We start from the raw sequence: 20,089 nt of genomic DNA on the forward strand, positions 1-20,089 counted from the left end.
AGAAGCAGGAACTCTTACAACTCATTTCCGGTTCATACAAACATGCATGTGAATACGTCACATCATACATCGCATGTGTATTATAATTAACTACTTAAGTATGCGGGGCGGATAGGCTTAATATGTATTAGCTTATTGCGGGTGCTTAGAAGGGACCCGAGGTTATTCAAGGTTCAACCCCAAGGCTAAGATGGCAATTACTTTTATCTTAGCCTAAGAAATGTGGGAGTCATGAAAGAAAGTGTGATTTAGTGTAACAAAGAGATAGTAAATTTGCAGAACAAAGAAAGAGTGATACCTTAGTACAAAGAGCCCTTAGTAGTTTTTTTCCCTTCAATTTCCAAACCCCCCTTCTCTCACCAAGGAGACAAGGAGAGCTAAGCAGCTGTGTTTTTCTAAATCTGGTATTGATAATGCATTTTTAATAATATTTCTAACATGCACACGCCCACACCCCTTTACTAACTGTGGCAGTCAGTTCGCCTAATTGCGGAGCTATGTGATAGCCTCCTCAGTGGCCATGTGCAGTTCCTGTAGAAAAAACTATCTGTGACATTAGGAATGTACTCAGCTGCCCCTGGGCAAGGACGTTGCTCCTCCCCTAAAGATCCCTGAACTGAACATTTTAACTATGGACAGTGGATCCTTGCAGCGAAGGAGCACTGTTTGTGTAAGTATTTATTTAGTGAATGCAAAGCCAAGCAGTAGCCTCACACACACTGTGCAGTGGGGGTGCAATGGATCAGTGTTTGCTACCTAGGTCCTTCTGCGGTAACAAATGGTCTTACTAGCAGACTGCTCATGTAATGTGTGTGTCCATGTGTTCTTGCAGTGGAGGAGCACTGTTCATGTATCTGGGTGGGAGGAGGGGGAAGAGAGAAGGAGAGTGTGTAAGGTGTTTACTCTCAGTGGTCTCTGGGTTTCTAACTAGTGAAACCCCAAAACAACACAGAGCCCTGGGTGGTAGCCAGGGGAACCTGTTACGCCATAAGAGCCTTTCAGGGGTGTTGCAATTGCAAACACGAGTCACCATCTAACCGCAGAGTTTTCAGTCAGGGCTCCGCGATGCCCAGTGCGGGGCAGCCAGTTCTGCCGGTTTTTGCTCCGTAGGTTTCCTCACACTGGCGGGGACACGAGGGACTGCTGCTCTGTGACCGCTGCACTGGGCGCGGAGACGTGACGTCAGGAACGCAGATGCGCGTCCCTGTTGCATTGTGACGGCTCACGTGTGGTCGGCTCCTGTGTACGTTGGATGCAACATGTAATATGCATTTAAAGGAGCAGCCTCCTGGAACTGTATGTATCTCTCCAGGCAGGGCCATGCCGGAGGGGCGCACCCCTGCGTCCCAGCCCCCTGCCCTGCCTGGGCTTAGCCGAAGTGGGAGTGCAAGCTCGGAGCCCGTGTTGCTGAGGGGCGACGAGCCCAGCGAGCACCCAGGGCCCAGAGTGGGGATTCGAACCAGTGTTCCGGGAGCCGCCCCGAAGTCCCGCCCCAACTGGCCCACTAGGAAGCTGTTTTGACTGACAGCGCGAAAGGGCCAATGGGAGCCTCAATTCCTCGGAGGCGGGCTCCTGTCTCGTCACTCTTCCTCACCAATGAGTGCGGGGCGGGGCGGCAGCCAATCGGCGCGGACTCTAGGGTGGCGGTGGTGGCTAGCTTTCGTAGTTGGAAGCCGGAGCCGAGCGGGAGTGGGCGGTCGTCGAGGCCAGGTGAGCGCGAGAGGGGAGGGGGGCGGCTCTGAGCTCCCGACTTTGGGCTCTGCCCTGGGACTGCGGCCCCGGCCGGGCTGGTCGGCCCCGCTCCGCCCTGCGCCTGCGTGGCTGGACACACACAAGGGACACCCCCACCCGGGACGGATCCGCTGGGAGGGACACGCACTGGGGACACATACACTCAATGAGGGGCACGCACACACTGGGAGAACACGCTGGACTTGCACACTGGTGGAACACAGTAAGGGCACACTGAACATCCACTGGTTTTTAACCCTGGGCCAGACAAAGCCGAGCTGGGATGATCTTTTTGGATCTGGTCCTGCTTTCTTTTTGGATCTGGTCCTGCTTTGAGCAGTGGGTTGGGCTAGATTTGGCCTCCTGAGGTCCCTTCTAGCCCTTGTTTCCTATGATTCTTTGATTCTGTTTGGACCTCAGTTTATTAGTCTGTGAGGTGCACAGCTACCCTGTCTTCTGCCTGGCTTGGGACTAGCATGGCCAACTCCCTCTCTTCCACAGTGTAGTCTAGGAAGAGTTGTGTGCAAGCATTTAGTCTTCTTTCACGCATAGCTGTAAAATGAAGCCTCGAACAGTTTGAAGTCATAAAGCTGTTGGGTGTTTTGTCTGTTCAACAGGCAGAGTCTGAATTATGACTTTGAAATATTTAAGTTTGATACTTGGATTTAAACCTCTAACCAGTGCACCCTTAGAATTGGACTTTATTCAGTCTGGCGACAGTCTGATTATTCTCTGAGGCATGCACTACCATTGGATAGACATGCACACACTGAACACACATCTGCTCACACATGCACATGCATATTTTCAGAGGCAAAAACATATGCTCTGCCACTCGTGCTTGGATCAGATGAGATGGTAATATGTAGTGGCTGGAAGGGACCTCAGGGGGCCAAATCTAGCCCAACCCACTGCTCAAAGCAGGAACAGATCCAACCTTAATAAGCTATTTCAGGGGTTTTCAATGTTTTTAAATAAGGTTTAGAACAATTGTTGGAATAATTGGTTTGCAAATACCTAAAATACAATAAGGTGATAAAAATGAGGAACACTGGGTCACCATGATCTCTTTTTGACAAACCTATCTGATTTCTTCCTTTGGCAGAATAACCAGCCTAATAGGGATATAACTTCAGTAAGACTTTTGAAACTGTATCATGTGGCCACAGTTCCTCAGATCACTTGTATGAAAATGTCTGTACAGGTGTGAGTGGGTAAAAAATGGGAAAGTTACGGAACTGGGTATCAGGGTGTAAATCATGATTTAAATCGGCAGTCGGGAAGCCTCAATTTAATCATTGTTTTCTGCGGAAAGTGTGTTCTTGTTGTTTAATATCCTTTATTCATTTAATTTCTTGAAGCTTTGCACTTTTAGAGAAAGATAAGGGCTTGACTGAATGTACACAAACTTTCAGAGAGACAACAAGGCTGGTGGGTGGGTAATTAAGTTGGTTCTCTCTCATCTCCATGTACAGTAATCTCCTCTATCCGGCATTTAAATAACCAGAATACTTTACTAACTGGAATTTCTGGCCAGCCAGCTGGATGCGAGTAGGGGGTGGGGGAAAGGGTGCACATGGCAACCACTGCTGCTACTGACCACCCTGCACTGCCGCTGTTCCACGTGTGGCTACCGCCACCCCCTGTTCCACCAACTGGGAGGGCGGGGGAAGCTCGAACACTGCAGCTTGTGCTGTCACTTCTCCACGTATGCCTCCCTGCACTGAGCACCAATCCATGCTGCACCCTGCAACTGTTGTCACTGTATGCAGCCACTGGCACTGCATGTGTTGACACCCCCGTCCCTCCCCCAGCTCTGCATTATCTGAAAACCCTGATGGGTTATTTCTAATAACCGGAGTTTTTATATAACCAACAATCCCCTTACCCCAGGGATGCTGGATCTTATTGTACTGCTGTTAACAAGGATGTTATCTCTGGAGACAACAAACTCTTCCTATGCCTGAAGAAGGGTGTTAATGTTTGCAAAGAACAATTTTTTTCAATTATTTAGTTGGCCTAATAAAAGATACTATATCGACCCAAAGAACCTTGTTTTCCTATGATCTGTGGAGACAAATCCGTAGTTTGAGAACTGAAAGTGAGCATCACAGAGGTGCTAAGGGGATCTTCTGTACTGAGCATTGGGTGGAGTGGTTTTCTTTAATTTTTACTAATCTATAGAGGAATCTCTGGGAAACCCATAAGATCGGGCCCCTAATATAGTCCATGACCTATTTATAACACTTTTCTAAAAAGTTTACATGAATATATTGTCTCAACTAGTATATAATTAGACGTTATAATCCCTATTCCACGATAATATATTTGAGCTTTGACATATCTTAAATTAAAACTATCTTTATATGTTTATTTTATTTAACAGATCTTAATAAAATATAAAAATACGATTTAAATTTACAAAAATCTTTTTTTGTTATTTTTTTTTTTAAATCATTGATTTTTATCCACCCTGCTGGGCATCATCTATGGTAGAGGCTGGCAACATGGAGCTGGAGGGTTCTGCCTGTGCCTGTGTTGCAGCTACTTCTTCCCATTCCTTTCCCTTGCTGCATGCTGGTTCAACTTTCAGCTGGTAGAGGGCTGCACCAGGGTTGGGGAGCAAGAAATGGTGTTCAGGCTACCTCTGCTTCCCCATCCCTGCCTTTACTTCTCCTTTCTCCTTCCCTCCCCCCCACCCCTGCTTCCCAGCTACAGGGTGGGCACAACTTGAAGCTAGAAGAGCCAAATACAACTCTCCATGGGCTGAAAACTACAGCCAGGGGAGGTGAGGGGATGGCAGGGAGAAGGGGCAGTGGTGCGGGCACAGTTGGAAGCAGCATGGCTCTGCCATAGCTCCCATGCTCGTCTCCTTGCTGACATTAAAACAAAGGTACCTGGTCCCTGTTTGCTGGAGTCAACCTGCAGGTGGCCTGTGGTTCCCTGTCCAACAGGAAGAGCATCTCAGGTGGGTCTCTTAGTGATATGACCTGGGCTCAGTTCTCATCAGCATTTTATTTCGTTATTTAAGTGATGGCATTGAGAGTGTGCTTTATAAATTTAAATACAAGCATGACACCAAGTTGTGAGGGAGGAGGAAGTTGAAAGCATGGTGGAGGACTGGATCAGAAGTCAAAATGATCCAGATGAAAGAGTCTGAAATCGGTAAGATAAAATTCTGAAGGAACAAGTACAAACTACTACTGTACTTTGGAAAGAGAAGCCAACTGCGCAACCAGAAAATGGGAAGCAATTGTCTAAGCAGTAGTGCTGTAGAAAAGGATCCAAAGGTCAGAGTGTCTCACAAACTAATTGTGGTTCACTAAATGTGATGGAATTGAAGAAAGACAAATCTCATTCTGGGATATTTTAATAAGAGCATTATTTTTAAGACATAATTGATCTACTCTGGTGGTGTTGGTGAGGCTTGAACTGGAATACCATGTCCAGTTTTGATCATCATTTTTTAAGAAAGATGCAGGCAAACTGGAGAGAATCTAGGGAAGAACATCAAAGCTAAGAGGTTTGGGTGCCCTTTGGGATTTCTGGTGTCTCTTTTTATAATTCTTTTAAATTGAATAATGCGTTCATGGGGGGTGGGGAGGGAGAGGGTGAGTGGATCTTGGGGACAGTTGTGGCAGGGTGGTATGGGCTTGGGAGGGTCATATGTGAGGAGTGGGAGGGGAAGTATGGGAAGCAAATATGTCTTTAATGGAGGAAGTGAAAAAATGGTTAGAAAGCAAGGGAGAGGGAGGGGAGCAGGAGTGACTGAGTGGAATTTTTAAATGCTGGGTATTGTTTGGATAGTTCATTTAGTTATGTATTACCCTATTTAATATTGTATTCATTTTGGCCCTGAGCCTTTTTTGGGGAGGGCTGTGGGGTGGGGCGATACAAGTCTTGCCATACATAAAAGGTTGTTATAAAGTGGCTGGTGGTCAGCTGTTCTCCCTGGTTACTGGGGGGAAGGAACAGAAGAAACCAGTTTAGTTTGCTGTAGAGAAGGTTCAGGTTTCATATTAGTAAAGGCTTTCTAACAGCTGGGTTGGAGAAACATTGAAGCAGGCTCTCTTGAGGAGGTTACAGAACCACTGAGTCTTGAAGATCTGTAAGAACACATTTAGATACAACTCTGGTGTGGTGGCTTGGGTGTACTTGATCTTTGTCAGTGCAGGAAGTTAGGTCAAATAATCTCTTGAGGTCCTTATCAAACCCATGTTTCTATTAAATGGGATGTAAGAATGTATGCAGTGGTTTTCCTGACTGTCGTTTCCCTCCCCCACCACCCCCCCAAAAAAAAAAAAAGGCCTGAGAATGTCTTTAAGTAAATTCTTCACAGAATACCTGAATTCCTTTTTGGATATGAATGTGTGTTTTCCTTTATATCAGTGGTGTTAGCAGTAAAAACCTAGGATTCTGGACTAGCTCAGGGATTGACACAACACTTCGTTAGATTAGTGACAGAGAGGCTTTATTTACTACAGGTATTTAAAATCAAGTCAAGTGAGCCCAAACCAAATCAAAGTCCAGTAATTAGCTAAAAGGTGATGATTTCTCACCAAACAAGCAACGAAGAGGTGGTTTGTTTCTCTTCATCTTCTTGAGTAAGTCGGGCGCATCAACAACTGGTGTCAGAAAGATTTCTCACTCTTGAAGCGTGTGTGCTGTTTGCTGTTTTACTGCCTTTTTATACCTTTAGTTTAGCATCTTCAAAGCATTCTTTTAGTTGTGTAAATGAAGAGAGTGTCCCAAGCAGTAATTGACAGGAAAAACCTGCTGGTTATCAGAATTTTTTTGTTTGAATGAGTTACCTTCTTTGGTAACAAGAGGTTATCCAGTTCGAAGCATATTAAGAAACTGATTAACAGCCAGGAAAAACATACTAAATCAGGAGGAGACATCTATTACATATGGAGAATGTCTTTTCCTGCACATAAACATGAGTTAGTCGCAAAAGAAATATTTACCATGCTAATTAATCAAAGATAGACATTTCATATGGTTACATGCTAGACAACTAAGAGTCTGCCTGAAATCATCCTGAATATAGCAAGATAAGCTGGAAGAGATGCTTCATTATTCCTTCTTAGATGGCCTAGCCATGAACTCACATCCTCTTGCAATACGCAGTTAACATTATTATTCTGTATTTTAACTTTCGTGAGTAGGCCCAAGCTTAGCATAAGTTTTGGAGTCATCAGCTTTTGTTCTGTGTTGGTGACTCTCCTTTTACAGAAAGAAACATTTTTTGATAAGCAAGTGTTTGAGATTGGGGAAACCTGAAACAGAGGCCTTCATACTTAATTTTACAGAATGAAAAAGCTGTACAAAACACTGTCTTTGTTAATGTTGAAGGAGGGCAGCTAAAGGTTAGTGTTCTGGTTTTGGTGAGCAGTTGAATCTTTCCTTAATATAACTAAGCTGTTTTATCCCTTCAAGCTATCAGTCCTTATAATGGAGAACATATGCTTAAAACCAAACTTTTTCCACAAATAAAGTTATAAACCTAGTGTGTTACTACAGTCTGAAGGATATGGAAGATTCTGGGGAAATGTAATTCATTTAGCTTATTTTTTGAGATTTGTTAAAAAGATATGATTGTGACTGCATAAACTGCATGTACATGAAGGACAGTTTTAGAGTAGATGAACTGAAGAATATTTCACAACTTCAGAATTGCAGATGCAGTAAGAGAAATGAGCTCATCTTTCCTGTTACACAGAAGTTAAGTTTAGCTCAAGAAGTGTTACAAGTAACAGTTACTGCTTTGGCTTATTTAATAAACTTGAACTGAAATGATGACAGTTGTAAGTTGGAACATGATTTAAAGATATTAGGAATTTGTTCTAGGCGCACAGAAGGGAATAAAAACAGGAAGTAACTATAGTGATATAACTGTGTACTAAGATACACAATTACATGAATGCTGAATCTGTGGTTGGGTGACATGGTATGTTTTGTAGTAGTGTTCAAGTTGCTTAGATATTTAGGCCATTAGGACTGGAGAGAAAATCCTGATTAAAATTGATATTGGGAAGGTGAACAGACTGATATGCACCCTTAACAAAACAAAACTGAACCAGTTAATTTGGGATCTATATTTTTATTTATGCAAATGTTACCGTTATGTGCATCTCATTGTTACTTCATGTGATATTCCCCAGAGTACCATTCTTGTTCAGATAAGGCTCGGTATTGCAGCATTTCTTTGTCAGCTCAGAACCTTTCTTAGTGTGAGCTTAGAGCAGTGATTCTCAGCAAGGTACCACAACCCTCTGGAGTGTCTTGAGATCCTTTCAAGTGTGCTATGAGGTGCCACACAGCATTAGCACTGTTCAATTTATGAGCATGATTCACAAAATAGACCCAGAGATGTCAAATAGAGGTCCATATTTGTGGCTATTCTGAGTTCTAATGGAACTAATGTTGTAATGGAAAAAACTGCTGTATTCTTTTTCTGAAGGCAAAAAAGAGAGAAAACTTGAATCTCTAAAAAGGTTGAGAACCACTGGCTTAGAGGAATGTAAAGGTCTTTGTTTGAGCTGCTGTCAGCTGTTGTTAGAATAATATGAATTTGAGTGGCTAGGATGTGTCAATATTTAAGCAAGTACCCAGCCTAATTGGTAAATAGGTTTAGGACTAAGTATGAATAATACTGTACAGTACCTAGAGGTCTGAGAAAAATGTGAAACGCCTCCCTGATTTTGAGTGATACAGTTGGTTCAGCTGCTTAAATCATGGAAATGTTTAAAAAAAATAGTTCTGACTCTTGTACCTCATTTATGATCATGGTATAAATATTTTGACTTGTTTATAATCTGTATTTTGTAGTTTTAATTTCACCCTAGTGCAGAATAATAACTCTTTGGGGCAATTACAGGGGAATAGAAGATTCAAAGCCTTGAAAGCCAAAAAATCCTAATTAGGCCCTTTTTTCCCTACCCAACAGTAAAGGGGAAAGGATAGCATTATAATCTAACTTATTTATTATTTTAGGACTAGAGAAGAATAGAGCAAGATGAAAAGCTGTTTTAAAATCCCATTTTTCACTTAGCGTATCTGTATAGTAACAATTCTTTCTTCAAGCACACTTTTTGGAACAGCTGAACCTGTTTCCTAGGAGTACATACAGAGTTTGTAAGTAATGAGTGATGTTGTAAGTTCCTCCATGGAAAACAAATTCTAAAAATCCTTTGACACCTGCTGCAATCTACACACCTGCAAACTGTTTTTTCTTCTAATTGCAAAGTAATAAGGTATATCCTAATTTTGAAATTAGATGAATGTGTTACCGTAATCATTTCTAGAAAATTAGTTGTCACTGTGTTTGTATTATCATATCTTTTTACAGAAGTGATACAAACCTGACATAAGAATTTAATTATCTTTTTTTTTTGAGGTATTAAGTTAAATGTAGCAATCCTGTATAGCAATCTGCTGCATCACTGCCAACTACAAATATGTATTTGCTAAGATCCCAAAGGATTGACAACATTAATTAGTAACTGATGTTACAGCATCTGTTTTCTAAGGTTCCATGGTAGGAGTGTACTTTCACGTAGGAGTTGGAAATCCATTTAAAAAGTATAGGAAAAGTTGTTATAATTTATGTGGCTGAAGATCACTGTTAATAGGAATAATCTACATAAAACAAACTGTACCAGCATTCTACCTTTCTCAGTCCTTGGACCATCTTTGATAGTGGCTGTCTTTTGAAGTATTATGGCATAAAAAGAAGATTTGGGTGGCTTAAACAAATTTTAAAAGGTTCTTTATTTTTTTTGATGTGTTAAATGAACCAATCCTATCCTAAATTATATAACATTTTATTTAACATGAGGTAACCCTGGAATGGCAAGTGAAATATCTTAAGTAATTTCTAAAGTAAACTTCAAACTTCAGCTTTCTAAGGTGAATTGGATAGAATTCTCCTTCATTACACAAAGTGAATAAGTGAGTTTAGATTCCTTTTGCTTTACAGAAATCTAATTTGCATACTTTTTTGCTATTAGGAAAAACTTTGAAAACAGTTCGAACTTTTTAGCATTCAGGCCTGGGTACCCTTACAAATGAGTAAAGGTAACATAACCCCCGTTGCCAACAGTTGAAGATATTTTGGCCCCTTTGGACCAAGCAGTTGTATTTGAAACCTCCCAACTTATTTCCATTAGGAGTTGAGTATATTTTTGCAAGACACACGTGTATTAATTGTTTATAAACAAAAATTAGGTTTGCTTCAATACACATTGTCACGGGGCACTCCCGCGCCCCGCTCCTAAGGAGACTCCACCCCAGGAGGGGGAGAGGTATAGCAGGGCACCAGGGTGCCTGCTACTAGCAGTAGGAATAGGGCTGCTGAAGCTCCCTGAAGCAGCACAGATGTGGGTTGCTGGGGCAACCAGGCTGGCCCCATGACCAAAAGGGGCAGGGCCAGGCCCTTATAAACAGCTAGGCCAAAGCCTAGCTAGCAGTTCCCCTCTGGCCACTGCAGGAGCAGGAGCTCTGTGGCGGAGAGCTGAGCAGCAGAGCTTATGGTGGCAGTTTGACAGCCGCAATGATGCGAGGGGAGGGAGAGAACCCCGGAGAAAGGTATTGGTGAGAGCCAGCATTGCGTGTGGTTTATGTTATAAGCCGGTGAGCTTTTTGCTTAAGTTGTAGCTGCTTGGCTCATGTTTTGTTCTAGTTACACCGGAGGACCGGGTGAGGCTGTAGGGGTGTGAGGAGGCCTCACGGGAGCTCCCCAATAATCTGGGGGTTCCTGGTGCCCAGCAGGGCACAGCTGTTTGCGCCAGTGGCACGCGTATCGAAGGGTCAGTGGACCCTACCCTGTGGGGTGAGACTAGAGAGAAGCCCTATTAGGGCAAAGGACTGAGACGGTGGTCCTGGGGGCCAGGCATGGCTGCGGCCACCTGAGCCCCAACTGGGATAGGACCAGGAGAGAGTCCCGGAGGGCTCCACAGTGCTGGGGACTCCAGTGCCACAGTGGGCACGGCGAGCGAGCGCCAGAGAGGCGCTTGGTGTATAGGGGTTGAAACCCTAGCCCGTGAGGATGGTATTTTGCCCAGCAGGGCAAGCGACCCAGGAAAGGGTCAGGGGGCCAGGCACAGCTGCGGCCACCTGAGCCCCAACTGCGCGAGAAGCACGGCATAGGCCCCAGAGAGGGGGCAATGGGCACGAGAAGCGCGGCATAGGCCCCAGAGAGGGCGAGGAGCGGGGGAAAACTGCAAGCCAGGCCCAGTGGGGTGAGGCCTGGGCACGGCAAGCCCAGAGGCACCGGTAACGGGGTGCAGGTTGCAGCAGCGGCCCAAGGGCGCTGGTATCAGGGTGCAGGTTGTCTAACTGGCCCAGGGGCGCTGGTAAAAGGGGCGACGGGCGCGTGACTGACCCAGGGGTGCCGGTAAGGGGCTGCCAGTTGGCGGGATAGGCCCAGGGAGGTTGGAAAGGGGCGCTGGGGTGTGACGAGCCCCAGGGGCGCCGGAGAGGGCGTCAGAGGGCAAGGACAGGATAAACATCCAGGAACAGCTGTGGGGCTTGGGGCGTGCTAAAGGGGAGGTAAGAGGCACGCATTGCCCATAAGGCTGGGGGTGTTGGAGCACCCCACTTGACACTGCGCTGGTATTACCTCCGTTTCAAGGGTGAAGGTAGGCAGCCTCCCTTACTGAACTTAATAAGAACAAAGACATGGCGGGCGAGAAGAGGGTGCTGGATCACCCTAATTGACACAGCAGGGGGCCCCCCCCCCCGACGCACAGAAATGAATGTTTCTTGCTTAACGTTTCCATATCGCCCCCTCCACCTATTTCTGCGCTCTGAGGAGCATGGTTATTCTGTTCCCTCTTAGGGTATTTATAACTGCTGTTCCTGCTCTCTCTCTCTCTCTCTCTCTCTACCACTTCCCCATAAACACTGCATGTGCAATTAGGGAATCCCCTCAGCCAGTTCAATTTAGCTCTGATCATGCCATGTCATGTGGATGTACAGCTTGGCAGTGCCTTCTCTGGTTTCCTTCATAACATTTGGCTTAACTGCTTCTTTCAAATCCATCATTTTTAACCTGGTCTGTATTTGTGTACGGATCAAAGAACTTATTGATGCCAATTATAAACACCTTCCCATGTAGCAGTGTATTAAAGAGGTGTGTTTTTATCATTTGTATAAGTATGGACATCTCTTGCTGAAGATGTGGCATCCATCTTGTCATCTAGAAATTAATTTGACCTAGGATCTGAATTTAAAATTTATAACTCAGGGGGAAAAGAGAAACAAAAAACAGTTTTCAAACTGTTAACAGCAGTAGGTATATTATGTGGATATGTTTTGTAGAGCAGTTCAATCTAAAAATTCTTGCTTTTGCCAAACCTAAAAAGATTGCATTCTGGGAGTATGTTACTACCAGAGAAATATTAGTATGTTACTACTGGAGAAATGGAATTCCTAAGGACAGTAGAACCTATCATAGCTTTCATTTGGGAATGTCCCAGAGGATGGAACTACTACTGAAGATGGATAGAGACGCCTTTCTCTAGCCGAGCAATACTGTAATCACTGTTGTGGGTTAAGTTGCAAAGTCCAAGATTCTAAAGAATTCTCATGGCAACCCACCCTTTCAGAACCACAAAAAAACAAAAATTGAAATAAAATCTTGGAGTTGGTTGGTTTTCTGTTGACCTGACTGTGATTGAATGAGGTTTTCCCTTTTCTTTATAACAGAATTAACCCAGGAAATCCTCTCTCCTTCTGTCATATGATTATTAGAAGTGTAGTAGCTGATGATTGCATAGGCTAATCATGCACTGGACACTTTCAAAGGATTTTCCTGTTTCTTGTTTATGTTGTTGTTTCCAACATAACATGAAATATCATCAAGGATATGGCTGTTGCCTAATATCTCCTTTTTATAAAATTGTAGACCATACATTGATAGATTTTGCAGACGTCAGCACATGACTTAGTCTTTGTCACTCTTTACTTTATATAAATTTAAAAGCATCAGTTTGAGGAATCTAATTTTACAACTTACAGAAAAAAACCCTACTCTTTAGCATTTATTCTGTGTGGGGGTAGTAATTGGAAGGTACCCTTGTGATCCTCTACACTGCCAATAAAAGACTGTAGGACGTCCCTGATTTAAATTATTACTGAAACTAGAGCTATCTGTTGGAAAAGATACAATTTTGCTTTTAAAAATTTCCAGTGACATGAGAAATTCCTGAGGAAAGTTGTAATGATGAATTACATGCACTACCTAAAACTGATGCTCAGTCCATCTAGCCAGGGGGCCAGATAAGTGGTTTGGAATCATTCTCTGGGCTGGATACCCTGTGAGAGGTCTGTTTGTGAGAGTGATCCAGTGCTGGGATGGCATACAGAGTTGGGTGTGGAACTCAGTGCAGTGTCAGGTGTGGCCCTATGCTCTGTGTCATGTCATCTTCCCTGTGGGGCTCCCCCCCGGGTCTGGAAATATGTCTGTCGGGGACAGGTGGCAGCCAGAGCTGTGGCAGTTAGTGCTGCCACACTCTCCCACCATCAAATTTCCAGACCTATGTGGAGAATCATGGACCAAATGATGTGGCTTCATGGGCTGGGTCTGGCCCATAGGTTATAGTTGCGTCTAAAACAAGAAAATCCACGCTTTTATTAGACTGATTTCTCTAGCTTTAGCCTTTAGATGTTAGTTCTTAGAATATTTTTGTTTACTAGACAGAAAAGTCATTAACAACGTTTTTGTTGCCTGCATTGTCACTAAGACTTATCCAGTCAGCCTTGTAAACTTAAGGCCCCCCTTGGAAAATGGCAGGTTTTACCTTTCACTCATTTTTTGACTATGGAAAACTAATTGAGCAATTAGTCTGTTATAAAGAACTCAGAAACAGGTCAGTATGTTTTTGACACTCTGGTTTCCTATTTGAAATCACTGGGTTTATCATGTGTTGGGGTTTGCATGGATAACAGTTTTGATATTCAGCTGTAAGAGGATCTTGTGGTACCCTTGTTGAGAATTGCTAATGCAATCATTTTCATGTTTCTTCCTCTAATTTCTGTCTGAATTTTCAACATCCTTTTTGAACCATGTATACCAGAATCGGACAGTTGTCAACAAGAGTTGTACCAGTGTTAGATACTGAAGTAATTTAACCTCCCCATACGTACCCAGTGTCCTTTTGTTTATATATCCAAAGATCCATTTTATACCTAATGGCCATGGTAATATACTGGGAGCTCCTTATGTAGAAAAAAGATTACTTGACTGACTTCATATTAGTTAATGAGAGAGAATTTGTTGTATTAAATTGTTATTTTGAAATGATTCCTCTAGCATGGATTGTTTGAGGACTTTGTATCCCTCAGACTTTTGACCACACTAAGGTGGGAAACAGGTTCAATCCAAGTGTGTGGTAGAGATGCTGCTCAGTACTGAGAGAGATTATCTCAACTAGTTGAGAATTCAAAGTAAAAGATCCCCTTAGGGCATTTTGCTGAAAGTCAGAACAATTTGGTTGGCATGCAGAGCTCTTCTGGGGCTAACAAATGGTTATGGACAATATGGCAGCAATGCATTACATCAGCAGACCAGATGGAGTTGAGTCCTCTCAGGAATTCATCTGATTGTGGGACTGTCTTTTATTGTCTCACTGATGGGCCTTAACTCTCCCAGCATGAGTAATAATATAGTGGACAGACTCATCAGAGGTTTATCTGATAGTAATGAGTTATTTCAACTTCAGTTTTCCACAGCTTTTGCTAATAAGATTCACATGAGTAGGCCCTGCAACACACTTCAGGTGACAGATACCAGAAGGTGATTCTCCAGAGCAGCTCACAAGCTCTTGCTTCCCCTCACTCTGAGGGTTTCAGATCTGGCATATCCATTCTCTTTTATATCTGTGATACATAGGGTACTATGCAAGACATCATTTGCATCATTGTGTCCAAGAACACTAATGTTCTTATGAACAGATCAGTAGTTTAGGAGACCAGTAACTTTGCCTCTCTTGCCTGAACTAATCTTGTAGAACCACAGTACCTGGATCTGGTGACATTGCACCCGATGGTATGGATGCTGCCTGAATAACGAGACAGGGAGAGAAACTATCTGCCACAGTTCAGGATATCTTGTAACAGAAAGCAAAACCTTAAACCAGGCAGACATCTAAGGTCAGATGGTAGAGATTTTCTATCGTGGCAGTTCAAAAACAAATCTTGATCACTAACAACATTGTCTAAGATACTGGACTACCTGCTTTCTGTAAAAAGACCTGAAAATGTAATTCAGTTTCAGAACAGTGTGCTGGGCACCAATCTCTGATAGCCATGTTGCAGTTCAGGGCTATGTGGTCACCTTGCATTAAGAAGTTCTGATATTTTTAAAGAGATTCATTCATGTTTTCTCTGTCATGTTTTCTTAAATCCTTTCTTCTTAGGATCATAGCTTAGTTTTTATTGGACTGATGGGTTCAGTCCTATATTTTTGCCTATTCTCTTTACCCCTGCTTATGATAAATCATATCCACCATTCTTTCCACACGCAAATGCCCCTTGACCCCCATCAACCACAGAGCCTGTCACCTTTGGTCATAGAAGGAAATCAAGTTGGTCAGGCACAACTTGCACTTTAATTGCATTGTACTCTGGATAAATTGAAACTCTAGTTGCTGGATGTTGAGAGCTTTTGTTTTTTATTTAGTTAGAACCAAGCCATTTAGGTATAGTCTAAACCAGGGGTTGGCAAGTTTTTGAGCAGAGTGCCAAAAAGACCTGTAACGATGATTTGTAAGATGTTGGCATGCCAGGGGCAGACGATGGGGGCCTGGGTGCGGACAGCTGTACAGGGGTCTGTGAAGCCCCAGACCAGCTTTTGTTGCCAGTGGTGGGTGCATGCATGCCTCAAGATGGATGGCAGGAAAGGGGCTGGGGCTGCACTGCCACAACAAAGATTGGGCCCTTGCAGGTCCCCTGCTGTCCACGCCATGGTGTGTGTGCCAAGCAAAATGCATTTGTGTGCCATGGTCTGGTACACATGCCAGTGGTTGCCTACCCCTGATCTAAAGCCTTCGTGTTATTTAAGAGGGCTGAGGGATATTACATAGAATTTCAAAATCTGTCTAAGCAGATCCTGGTCTGTGTTTAATACTCATTATGTCAGTGATTAAACAAGGGGTTCCCTTGGACAAATGGTGCTTCAAGCAACTTTACTCTAATTTGCCTGGGTAGCGATTCCATATTGGAAAAATGCAGGTCAGTAATATGGGTCTCTAGCCACCCATGTATTTCTATGACTAAGCATCCAGGTCAGACACTGTTTTGAGGAGGATTATCCTGCAACTTCTGTACATGCCCTATAAATAGGGACCTACCTAAATCATGATTTAGCTTGCTCACAGTGCACAGAGCTGACTTCTGCCAGCACTTCGTGGTGTCCTTACCTTTCAGCATTGATTGGCAGAGAGGCCTGAGGGAGAGGGAGGGAGCCACCATCTTGATTGATGGCTGCCCTCTGTGCCATCCCGCCCCTTCATATTGACTGGCAGAGAGGCCCCAGCAGAAGGACAAAGGGACAGCTGCCATCTTGTCTGCCAGGCTTCGTGCTGCCCGGCCAGCTGGCACCTTCTTCTGTCAGTGAGGACCACTAGCCCCCACTGGGGACTCAGCATTTTATTTTTATTAAGTTTCGTTTGTTGTTGATTTTGCAGACAATCCCAGATTTCACACTTAATAACCTACACAAATTAAGTAGGTTACTCCCTATAAATGTTCAACTGCCTGCTGATTGTCAGAAGTGGAATCTGTGTGAGCAGTCCTTTTAAAACAGAAATGCTCAACCTTTTGGCTTTGCGGGTCAGAAGAGTGGCCTGGGACAGTCTGCAGGCCAGATCCCACCTCATTGCTTGGATCTCACTTATGCTGCCCAGGCCTGGCAAGCAGAGCCATGCCCCCAGGGTTCAGCCCCCAAGGTTCCCACAGGTTTGGAAATTTGGCAGCAGGGGAGCAGCAATTAACAGCTCTCCCGCTGCCAAGTTTTCAGACTTTTGGTGTGTTCTGCAGGTCCGATGACATGGCTCTGTGGGCTGGATCTGGCCTGTGGGCTAGGGGTTGAGCATCCCTTTTTTAAAAGAATGGACACATGTCAGTTATGATGGTTCTTGGAGATACTTGGGGCATATGGAGATACTTAGGCACATGGATGACTTGATATTTCTTTGGAAGTATTTTTGGCTAAGGAGCTAATTGGAGAATCTGGCTATCCTACTCCTTGCGGGCTCAGCAGCCAGAAACAGGTTCATGGCCAGGACTTGGATGTGGTCCCAACAACGCTTGTTGTTAGAAAGAATCCAGTCTCGTATGTGAATTGCAAGAGCACCAGAAGCAGAATATGTGTGGATACCGTATCTCTAAGAATTACAATTGCTGTAAGGTAGATAACAGTTATTTTGTTTGTCTTACTCGATTTGTTTTAGGATTGAATTAGAAATTAAGCAAGTATAGCTGATTATCTAGTTTTTGAGAAAAGAACATATAATACAATAATTTAGATTTCTTTAAGGAATCACCAGTTTTACTCTTTTTTTCACTGGGATTGAAAAAGCAGCGATTGTATACTGAAACATGAATTTTTAAAAAATTAAATACATTTCTTTTAGAGACTCAAGTCCTCAGGCCTCTTTGTTTCTATCAATGTTGAGTATAGTCATGTACTACCTCTGCCTACTCTTGCTTATATGAGGAAAATGTGACTAAACTTAACATGTTTAAGTTTCTTGAAACACTTTCAGGTTCCTAACTCAGGAGAAGAGGGGCATTATTATTTCTGCCATGATAATTTTACTGGATTTTTCTATATCTCTTTTCCAGGTGAAAACAGTCAAAGGCTTTACTGTGTGCCAAAGTGGCACTAAAGCCATCAAGAAGCTATTTATACTTTTGGCTGGGATACACTGCATTTATTTTATACACCTTAATAATGAATGATCTATTAAGTTTCTTGATTAACCTTTAAAGGCTTGCATGTTGCTAAAGCTTTATTAAAACATTTGACCCATTGAATAGTTCATCTGTGTAAAGATATCTTACTACATTTTAGAGTACCTTTTAAATACCTTGTTTTGCTGGACGACATTTTAGAAGAATGTACAGCTCCTAGAAAAAGTAATGTGAAAAAATGGTCTGTGACTCGACTGATTGAAGCAGAAATTCTTTTGAGCAATTTCCTCCATAAATGTATTTTGAATGTGTCAGGAGAGACGGATCATAAATCTGGCATATTCACCAGATCCAGAATTGGTGCAAGCAGAGTTCAGTCTTGTTGATTCAGAAATTACTTGGATTTCCAGAATATTTGCCATATTCTCAGTACAGTAGATGTTGATGTGAATGTTCTCTCCTGTGCCTGCCAAACGGTAAGGCAAGCAAGCCTATAGGGTCACTCCTTGGCTATTGTAATGTCTTTCCCAAGTTTCTCCTGCAGTTATAGGAGTGGTGCTTCTAAGGGGTTTTCAAAGAAATGTGAATGGGATGTTTGTTGGTTGGCTTGTTCATGGTCAGTCAATAACAATGTTAGTATCTTTTACCTACTGCCAGTCTGGAAGTGCTGATTAAAAAATTGCTTGTTTCTCACCTCTTCAAAACTAGGGAAATTCCATAAGACAGCATCATCAATACTTATTCAAAGTTCATAAGCAGTTTTCAAAGGCAGGAATACCCAATTACCTGTGGGGGCACATTTCTCACAAGAAAACCACTCTCTCTCCAACCTCTCAGTCCTGATCCTCAAAGGAAGCTTACAAAACACTTCCCAGAGACGAGCGTATGAATTCCACTTCATCAACCTCCTGGTTACTAAAAATCATGGACTAAATATAGACATCGGATTTATGACGCATTATAACCTGCCTGACATCTGACTCTCTTGGTATCTCTTCACTTTTCATCCCCCTTCTCTCTCTTCCTCCCCCCCGCCTATCTTTCACCCATTGACTCCTCAGTCTACATTGTCACTGACTACCTGTCTTGTATGCTTACCAGCCCAACCTCTGGCTTCTTTACTTTTCATTCCATCCAGGAAGAGAACATGCCAACTGCTGAAACTTCCTTAGGCTGACAAAGGGTTTTTGAACCCAAAAGCTTGCTTAATAATTGTTTTCCAACTATTTAAGTTTGTCTAATAAAAGATATCAGATTCATGCAAAGAACCTTGTCTGGGCAGTTTTTTAAATTCTTTAAGGCAAATAATATTCACTTCCTCCCTGCTAGACACCTGAAATGTAAAAGAGCTTGAAACCCAATATTTAACTTAGTTTTCATGAAGACTTTCATCAGTTTTATCTTGGTTTAGTTCCTGGATCAAGAGGCAGTTCTTAATGAATCACTGATATTCCATGAGATATTGGTGTTCAGAAAGAGAAATGTAGCATAGGGTCATAGATCAGGTTGGCCAAGACTACCTGATTAACAGTCCACTTCATTCTGTTTAGCAAAGAGACCATCAAGGGCACTTTTACATGAGCTTGGGGGAGGCAGGGTGGGCAGTGCTTTAATTAATTAGAGTGGCTCTTGGAGCCACTCTAAAGCTCTGCCCTGTCTCGTGCATCAGTGTCCCTACGCTTAAAAATGGCAGTGGGGGTGCTTGAACTAAAGCTCATTTGACAAGCTTTAGTTCAAGCACCTCTGCCGCCATTTTTAAGTGTGGGGACACTGATGCACAAGACTCAGAAGGCTGCTGGAGCGCAGTAACTGCCACACTCCAACAGACTCAGTTAATCAAGTCTCGGAATTCCAGCATGTCGGAACAGCCTCCACACTTCTGTGTGTAGGCATCTCATGGTTTTCTCCCAAATGCATCTGGCTTTCCCTTAAGAACCCGAGAGAGATGTCCTTCCCCCCCACCCCCATGACTAGCTCATATGCCTTTTCCATCCAAATTTTCTTTAATATACAAACTTATCCTCTTCGTTACTGCTACTACTTTACTGTGGGAAATGCCTCCACTCAGGGACATCTGTCAGTTCAGTGGAAAGAGAACACTTACCAATTGTGAAGCAAGTAAAATATTGCCAATACCTGTTGCAAAAAATTGCGGTTCGTTTCTCTGGAGGCGCGCGAAGAAATCTCAGACACGCACTTATTAGCAGCACAAAAGGTGTATTTGCAAATAGGGTCGGAGCAGAGCCAAAGGACTCAGATTACTCCGAACCCCTGAGGAACTTTTCAGCTGGGTTTTATCCCTTCCCTCCTGGGCACGTGTGCAGAAACAGGAACTCTTACAGCTCATTTCCGTTTCATACAAACATGTATGTGACTACGTAACTTCATCCATCGCATGTATATTATAATTAACTACTTAAGTATGCAGGGCGGATAAGCA

The 20,089-nt window shown here is 43.2% G+C and overlaps 1 protein-coding gene across 4 annotated transcripts in view; it reads left to right on the forward strand.

Annotated features, from left to right (window-relative positions):
* The first annotated feature begins 1,621 nt into the window (after window positions 1-1,621).
* PACSIN2 (protein kinase C and casein kinase substrate in neurons 2) overlaps window positions 1,622-20,089 on the forward strand; it is a 97,959-nt gene continuing 79,491 nt past the window's right edge. For 2 of the 4 annotated variants that reach the window (XM_019544357.1, XM_019544359.1), the window contains exon 1: window positions 1,622-1,710. The gene's annotated coding sequence lies outside the window, so the exon portion shown is untranslated. The remainder of the gene's footprint in view (window positions 1,711-20,089) is intronic. The other 2 variants (XM_019544358.1, XM_019544360.1) reach the window with 1 other exon arrangement.

This window comes from Crocodylus porosus, unplaced genomic scaffold (genome assembly GCF_001723895.1).
Source record: "Crocodylus porosus isolate Cpor-Errol unplaced genomic scaffold, CroPor_comp1, whole genome shotgun sequence".
Taxonomy (NCBI): domain Eukaryota; kingdom Metazoa; phylum Chordata; order Crocodylia; family Crocodylidae; genus Crocodylus; species Crocodylus porosus.